Source organism: Rutidosis leptorrhynchoides, chromosome 7, assembly GCF_046630445.1.
Source record: "Rutidosis leptorrhynchoides isolate AG116_Rl617_1_P2 chromosome 7, CSIRO_AGI_Rlap_v1, whole genome shotgun sequence".
NCBI lineage: Eukaryota > Viridiplantae > Streptophyta > Magnoliopsida > Asterales > Asteraceae > Rutidosis > Rutidosis leptorrhynchoides.
The window spans coordinates 87,256,528-87,265,783 of record NC_092339.1 but is presented as its reverse complement, the minus strand read 5'-3'; positions in this window follow the sequence as shown (position 1 = coordinate 87,265,783).

Genomic DNA, 9,256 nt, shown 5'->3' with positions numbered 1-9,256 from the left:
CAAGAAGAAGAAACGAAAGGACAAAGCTCCGAACTAGAAATGGGAGTATAAATCATAGCAAATAGAAGAGAGCATTAACTGTGGATGACAATGATTATAGAAGAAGCAAGGACTTTGAAATATAAGGGAAGATATAGAACCCAACAACAACCCAGAAATCACAAACCGTATATATCAATGCATATAGCAATATAAAGATACGGGAGAACTAAAAACACTATAAAACCAAGAGTATAGTAGAAGTAAATAGATTCTTCCGGAGGCAGATGAAAAAGAAGAGCGACAGATATGAAACTGAGGAGTATATCAAGAATCAGCATTGGATGAAGCATATTGACAAATACTTTAAAATATGAGTTGAGAAGGTGTGAGTTGTAAGAAAACAAATGAGGTGGATTTATAGTGAAATATCCGACAGAGAAATCAAAATGGATTATCGCATTAATTCGAAGAGGATCATAATTTCCTTAATCGTCGAATAATCAAATCCAATATAGATTACAAAGATTTTCATTTCGGAGATCAATCGTGATGACGTCAAAAGATACGATGAATCACTATTATCTTATTTCATTCATTTATGATAACTTCACTCACACGCTTCGAGTAATCGAATTATTTTATCCATTCTTCTTGAACATGATAAAACTCTATAATCATTATAATAACATTCTCATTGTTAGTCATGATGACCTCTATCAAATTTCGGGGACGAAATTTCTTTAACGGGTAGGTACTGTGACGACCCGAAAATTTCTGACCAAATTTAAACTTTAATCTTTATATTATTCCGACATGATAAGCAAAGTTTGTTAAGTTAAATCTCAAGGATTTTAAACTATGTTTATACATTCATTTAAACCTCGACCAAATTCCAATGATTCACGAACCATTAAATGAACATATATGAATATGTATGTATATGTGTATATGTTATAAATTGAAAATGTCAACAAAGTATTTAAATGTATAATGCTTTATATGAACGTATTTGTTTCAATATGATTATCGACGAAATTAAAAAATATATATTAAATGATTGAATTATCAGAAACATTGAATTATGATTACAAGTCTCTGTTGAGAGGTCCACTATGATTTGAGAAAATCTATTCCTCTTAACGATATTCGGAATAATTTGTAAAGCTATTTATAAATAAAAATAAAAAGTGACATTTACGAAAGTTAGACAAAAGCTAGTGGAAAATTGGTTTCCATAATATTCTATTAATCTATTTTCAAACGTACAAAAACATTTTCAGTTTAAAAAGAACTTTATTATTAAAACGTATATAACTTTTATAAATATCTAGAATCACTTTTGACAACTCATTACTTAACCAGTATAATAAATATAACGATATTTATATTTTATTTCATTAAATATATATAACAATTTAAATTAATATTATATATATTTATACGCGTATTATACATACATAGTTTTTATACTTTTACTATACTTTAACTTTACCTTTACTTTACTTTTACTTTACTTTAACTTTAATAATTCACTTTAATAATTCATACTTTAATAATTCACTTTAATAATTCATACTTTAATAATTCACTTTAATAATTCATACTTTAATAATTCACTTTAATAATTCATACTTTAATAATTCACTTTAATAATTCATACTTTAATAATTCACTTTAATAATTCAAAAATCTATTATAAATAGAATTCAATAGGTTTCATTATTTCATAGAAACTTAAAAATATATTTCTCTAAACTCTCTCAATCGATTTACATATATATATATATTTGCTCTGTATTATTTCAAGATATTATTAGTATACATAAAATATTACGACGGAGTGATGTCCGAGTGATTTCAAAATAGTTTTTTTGAATGAGTCGAAGCTAAGGAAATTATGGGTTATAGCTATGGAGGTGATGGGTATGGTTCATGGGTATGCTCGTGAGGTCAATCTAGTGTTTATCATCTCCGTTGCATCTACGTACTGTCCTGCAATATTGAATCTCAATATTGATACGTGAGCACTCATAACTTAACTTTTATATATCAATAGTGTATCCCTGACTAGTGCTCGAGTATATAGGATTATGCATGCTTGTACATTCGATATTGTCCTTAGATAGGTTTGTTGAATACTGAATTAGATACATATGCTACTGAGATAGGGTATATGATATGCATGTCATTGAAAAGCTAGCGAAAAATTAAGAACTTTTCATTTAGATATCGAATGGTTTCGATGAACGGATTAGAAGTTATAGTCAACTGAATTTTAGTATTATTGTTAAAATGATTATTATTACTATCGTCGTTATTATTTTAATAAAAATATCATTGTTATTATAAAATATCATTATTACTATTATGTTAGTATTATCATTTTATCATAATACCATTTTTAGTAAATATAAATATTGTTATAGAATAATAATAATTATTATTACAAAATAATACAACTTTTACTTATTATTATTATGATCAATATTATTTTATCAAATAAATAGGGGATACAAAGATATTTTTCACCACGCGTAATATAATTACATTAATAATACTTACCACTATAGTTTTACGATATTAAGTGAACTTTATAAATTTTACTACTTAAGATATATAAAAGTATATTTTATTATATATAAACGTTAAGATAAATTTTTATTAATAAATGACTTTTATTATTATAAAATCTAATAAATATATTTAAATATATAAAACGACTATAGTTAAGTTATATAATAAACACGTATAAATTTTAGAAGTCATTTTGAGTCAAGTTGACTTTCGTTGACTTTTGCATATTAGTCTCGAGCATTAGGATTGTGGTACACTATGACTTGACCAAAAATTGTTAGACAAATATTGACCAATATATAAATATATATAATTAATATAGGTTCGTGAATCCGAGGCCAACCTTGCACTTGTTAAATGACGTTATATGTATTTTTACTACGAAATACAGTATGGTGAGTTTCATTTGCTCCCTTTTATATATATATTTTTAGGACTGAGAATACATGCGCTGTTTTTATAAATGTTTTACGAAATAGGCACAAGTACTAAAACTAATTCTACGTGGGTTTAAACCATAAATATACCCTTAGCTTGGTAACATTAAACTACTTGTCTATGTACGGTAGGCGCGAATCCTAAAGATAGATCTATTGGGCCTGACAAACCCCATCCTCACTATGGGATGCTTTAGTACTTCGAGATTATTTTAAACACACCTGATCTGGTGTACTTCAGAGGGTAAAACATGAACGTTAAGGCTTGTTACCGAGTGCCTACAACTTATAGAATACTTTTATACACTTGCGAGTGTACATATATTTATAAACGAAAATCTTGTGGTCTATTAATATATTGAAATGATTGTTATGATAAACCTATGAACTCACCAACCTTTTGGTTGACACTTTAAAGCATGTTTATTCTCAGGTATTAAAGAAATCTTCCACTGTGCATTAGCTCATTTTAAGGATATTACTTGGAGTCATTCATGGCATATTTTGAAAGACGTTGCATTCGAGTCATTGAGTTCATCAAGATTATTATTATATCAATTATAGTTGGATGTATTATCAAATGGTGTGCATGCCGTCAACTTTCGTTGTAAAGAAAGTTTGTCTTTTAAAAACGAATGCAATGTTTGTAAAATGTATCATATAGAGGTCAAATACCTCGCGATGTAATCAACTATTGTGAATCGTTTATAATATATATGAACAGGTCCTTTCAAGTCTTATCAAATATCCCCACACTTGAGTGTTGCTTGTCCTCAAGCAATACAGAACTTGAAATAAAAACATACATGAATCACTTTTTTATTCATCACACTTTGTACATTAGTGATTTTGATATGGTGATATAAACAATGATAGTAACGATAGAACCATGGTTAAAGGTGGGTGTGTCATCCATAGTTGCCTCGGGTTTAGGTCAACGACACTTGCAATCAAATAGCCGATTTACTTTCGGTTTCCAAAGCAAAGTGCACATTTGAAAGGCGGTTTACAGTCCCACATGACTATGAAAATTTAGATCCGTTAGGAAATTGGATCTTTATTAAAACATTTGATCTTTTAAAAATTCAATCTAGCTTTTACCCTAGACAAGTTTTCCGGAATAACCCTTCACCGGTGTTTGCAAAATATTTTTGTGGGTTGTGTGGGTTTCAGATTTGAAAATTTTAGCTCAACACTTGTGGTTTTGTGTTACCCACTTGCTAACCTTGTATTCAGAAAGCAACACGTCCAGTTCACTTGTCCCGTATATTATCTTTCGGCAAACTACCGTCCGGTTGTAAAGGAAAGCGATGAACAAGCAACTGTTAAGGCAATGTCTAATGACATGCATTTGATTATGGTCCAAAAACATGTCGGATGCTATTACTATCCTTTGTAGGAGCAATAGTCAAGATCATCCTATGATTTTTCGGTCTGGCACAAGGTCCTGTCTTCGACCATGATATGCAACCACCGTTCTTACGGTTGACACCCGATTTGGTTCAGGTGACCTAATGAATTCCAGGTGAATTCCTAGGATTTTACGTTCAATGGTAATGAACGCATTGAAAATAGGTTTTCAGAAAACAAATCGGTTTGTAATTTTGATCAAAATATTTTCTTATTCAAGCTCGAGTTTAGATATCATCGAATTCCATGAGTTTGTAATTCTTAATCTTTAAGGTCAATCTCAAGGATTGAGTAATATCAGGCTTAAAAGCTGATTTTTAATCTTTAAGGAGATTATCCTTTCTGGGGGTCTGATTCATTAGTCTTATCAAGCTAATTTGCACGGCGCCCTCCTCATTTTACGAGACAGATCCTCTCATGGTTAGGATAAGTCTGACCACATGGCGACCCTGTTTAATGCTGAGGTCCGTGGATTTCCTGCTGATTTTAGAGATGACTTTTCTAGATTTTTCGTCAACCTACAGCTGGTCTGGACGACAACTTCTTGACCTAAATCAAGAAGCGCGTGTGAAATGTCCCGTTCTTATTGATTAAAAACGTTCCATATTAATTGATTTCGTTGCGAGGTTTTGACCTCTATATGAGATGTTTTTTAAAGACTGCATTCATTTTAAAACAAACCATAACCTTTATTTCATCAATAAAGGTTTAAAAAGCTTTACGTAGATTATCAAATAATGATAATCTAAAATATCCCGTTTACACACGACCATTACATAATGGTTTACAATACAAATATGTTACAACAAAATAAGTTTCTTGAATGCAGTTTTTATACAATATCATACAAGCATGGACTCCAAATCTCGTCCTTATTTAAGTATGCGACAGCGGAAGCTCTTAATAATCACCTGAGAATAAACATACTTAAAACGTCAACAAAAATGTTGGTGAGTTATAGGTTTAACCTATATATATCAAATCATAATAATAGACCACAAGATTTCATATTTTAATACACATCCCATACATAGAGATAAAAATCATTCATATGGTGAACACCTGGTAACCGACATTAACAAGATGCATATATAAAAATATCCCCATCATTCCGGGACACCCTTCAGATATGATATAAATTTCGAAGTACTAGAGCATCCGGTACTTTGGATGGGGTTTGTTAGGCCCAATAGATCTATCTTTAGGATTCGCGTCAATTAGGGTGTCTGTTCCCTAATTCTTAGATTACCAGACTTAATAAAAAGGGGCATATTCGATTTCGATAATTCAACCATAGAATGTAGTTTCACGTACTTGTGTCTATTTTGTAAATCATTTATAAAACCTGCATGTATTCTCATCCCAAAAATATTAAATTTTAAAAGTGGGACTATAACTCACTTTCACAGATTTTTACTTCGTCGGGAAGTAAGACTTGGTCACTGGTTGATTCACGAACCTATAACAATATATACGTATATATCAAAGTATGTTCAAAATATATTTACAACACTTTTAATATATTTTGATGTTTTAAGTTTATTAAGTCAGCTGTCCTCGTTAGTAACCTACAACTAGTTGTCCACAGTTAGATGTACAGAAATAAATCGATAAATATTATCTTGAATCAATCCACGACCCAGTGTATACGTATCTCAGTATTGATCACAACTCAAACTATATATATTTTGGAATCAACCTCAACCCTGTATAGCTAACTCCAACATTCACATATAGAGTGTCTATGGTTGTTCCGAAATATATATAGATGTGTCGACATGATAGGTCGAAACATTGTATACGTGTCTATGGTATCTCAAGATTACATAATATACAATACAAGTTGATTAAGTTATGGTTTGAATAGATTTGTTACCAATTTTCACGTAGCTAAAATGAGAAAAATTATCCAATCTTGTTTTACCCATAACTTCTTCATTTTAAATCCGTTTTGAGTGAATCAAATTGCTATGGTTTCATATTGAACTCTATTTTATGAATCTAAACAGAAAAAGTATAGATTTATAGTCGGAAAAATAAGTTATAAGTCGTTTTTGTAAAGGTAGTCATTTCAGTCGAAAGAACGACGTCTAGATGACCATTTTAGAAAACATACTTCCACTTTGAGTTTAACCATAATTTTTGGATATAGTTTCATGTTCATAATAAAAATCATTTTCTCAGAATAACAACTTTTAAATCAAAGTTTATCATAGTTTTTAATTAACTAACCCAAAACAGCCCGCGGTGTTACTACGACGGCGTAAATCCGGTTTTACGGTGTTTTTCGTGTTTCCAGGTTTTAAATCATTAAGTTAGCATATCATATAGATATAGAACATGTGTTTAGTTGATTTTAAAAGTCAAGTTAGAAGGATTAACTTTTGTTTGCGAACAAGTTTAGAATTAACTAAACTATGTTCTAGTGATTACGAGTTTAAACCTTCGAATAAGATAGTTTTATATATATGAATCGAATGATGTTATGAACATCATTACTACCTCAAGTTTAGTAGGTAAACCTACTGGAAGTGACAAGAAATGATCTAGCTTCAAAGGATCTTGGATGGCTTGAAAGTTCTTGAAGTAGGATCATGACACAAAAACAAGTTCAAGTAAGATTTTTACTCGAATTAAGATAGTTTATAGTTATAGAAATTGAATCAAAGTTTGAATATGAATATTACCTTGAATAAGAAAGATAACCTACTGTATATAACAAAGGTTTCTTGATCTTAGATGATTACTTGGAGTGGATTAGAAAGCTTGGAAGTAAATTAGTAAACTTGAAGGGATTTTTGAAGTGTTCTTGAAGTGTTCTTCCTATGATGATTATAGCTTGATTCTTGAAGTGATTTTTGATGAAGATGATGATTAAATACTGGAAAAATACGTTCATAATAGTGTGTGTGTGTGTTGAGAGAGAATTAGAAAGAGAATTGGAAGTGAAATGGAGTGAATGATGAGTGGTAATTGGTGAGTGGTGAGTGGGGTTAAAAGGAGTTCTAGTTAGTTGACTAGCTCATGGTAGAAGTTAAAATTGATTAGTCATACATGACATAATCAAGAGTGGAATACCATGCTAGTTCCTATTGGTATATACCCATAGTAAGTACATTTTAAAGCTTTGTATAATACGGGTAAGAATACGACTAGAATTCTTGATGAAAGAAAAGAATGAGAAAGTAACTGTAACCATTTTCGTTAAGTATGAGTGTTTTGATATATGTCTTGAAGTCTTCCAAAAGTATTTTAATACATCTAGATACACTACATGTATATACATTTTAACTGAGTCGTTAAGTCATCGTTAGTCGTTACATGTAAGTGTTGTTTTGAAACCTTTAAGTTAACGATCTCAATTAATGTTGTTAACTCATTGTTTATTATATCTAATGAGATGTTAAATTATTATATTATCATGATATTATGATATATTAATATATCTTAATATGATATATATACATTTAAATGTCGTTACAACGATAATCGTTACATATATGTCTCGTTTCGAAAATCATTAAGTTAGTAGTCTTGTTTTTACATATGTAGTTCATTGTTAATATACTTAATGATATGTTTACTTATCATAGTATCATGTTAACTATATATATATCCATATATATGTCATCATATAGTTTTTACAAGTTTTAACGTTCGTGAATCACCGGTCAACTTGGGTGGTCAATTGTCTATATGAAACATATTTCAATTAATCAAGTCTTAACAAATTTGATTGCTTAACATGTTGGAAACATTTAATCATGTAAATATCAATCTCAATTAATATATATAAACATGGAAAAGTTCGGGTCACTACAGTACCTACCCGTTAAATAAATTTCGCCCCGAAATTTTAAGCTGTTGAAGGTGTTGACGAATCTTCTGGAAATAGATGCGGGTATTTCTTCTTCATCTGATCTTCACGCTCCCAGGTGAACTCGGGTCCTCTACGAGCATTCCATCGAACCTTAACAATTGGTATCTTGTTTTGCTTAAGTCTTTTAACCTCACGATCCATTATTTCGACGGGTTCTTCGATGAATTGAAGTTTTTTGTTGATTTGGATTTCGTTGATTTCAATTAATCAACTTTAAGCATGACCATCTCTCCAATTTCAAATTCTATATCTTTTCTTTTAATGTCAGCGTAGCTCTTTTGTCGACTTTGGGCGGTTTTCAACCGTTGTTGAATTTGGATGATCTTCTCGGTAGTTTCTTGTATAATCTCCAGACCCGTAATCGGTCTATCCCCCACTTCACTCCAGCAAATCGGAGACCTGCACTTTCTACCATAAAGTGCTTCAAACGGTGCCATCTCAATGCTTGAATGGTAGCTGTTGTTGTAGGAAAATTCTGCTAACGGTAGATGTCGATCCCAACTGTTTTCGAAATCAATAACACATGCTCGTAGCATGTCTTCAAGCGTTTGTATCGTCCTTTCGCTCTGCCCATCAGTTTGTGGATGATAGGCAGTACTCATGTCTAGATGAGTTCCTAATGCTTGCTGTAATGTCTGCCAGAATCTTGAAATAAATCTACCATCCCTATCAAAGATAATAGAGATTGGTATTCCATGTCTGGAGACGACTTCCTTCAAATACAGTCGTGCTAACTTCTCCATCTTGTCATCTTCTCTTATTGGCAGGAAGTGTGCTGATTTGGTGAGACGATCAACTATTACCCAAATAGTATCAAAACCACTTGCAGTCCTTGGCAATTTAGTGATGAAATCCATGGTAATGTTTTCCCATTTCCATTCTGGGATTTCGGGTTGTTGAAGTAGACCTGATGGTTTCTGATGCTCAACTTTGACCTTAGAACACATCAAACATTCTCCTACATATTTAGCAA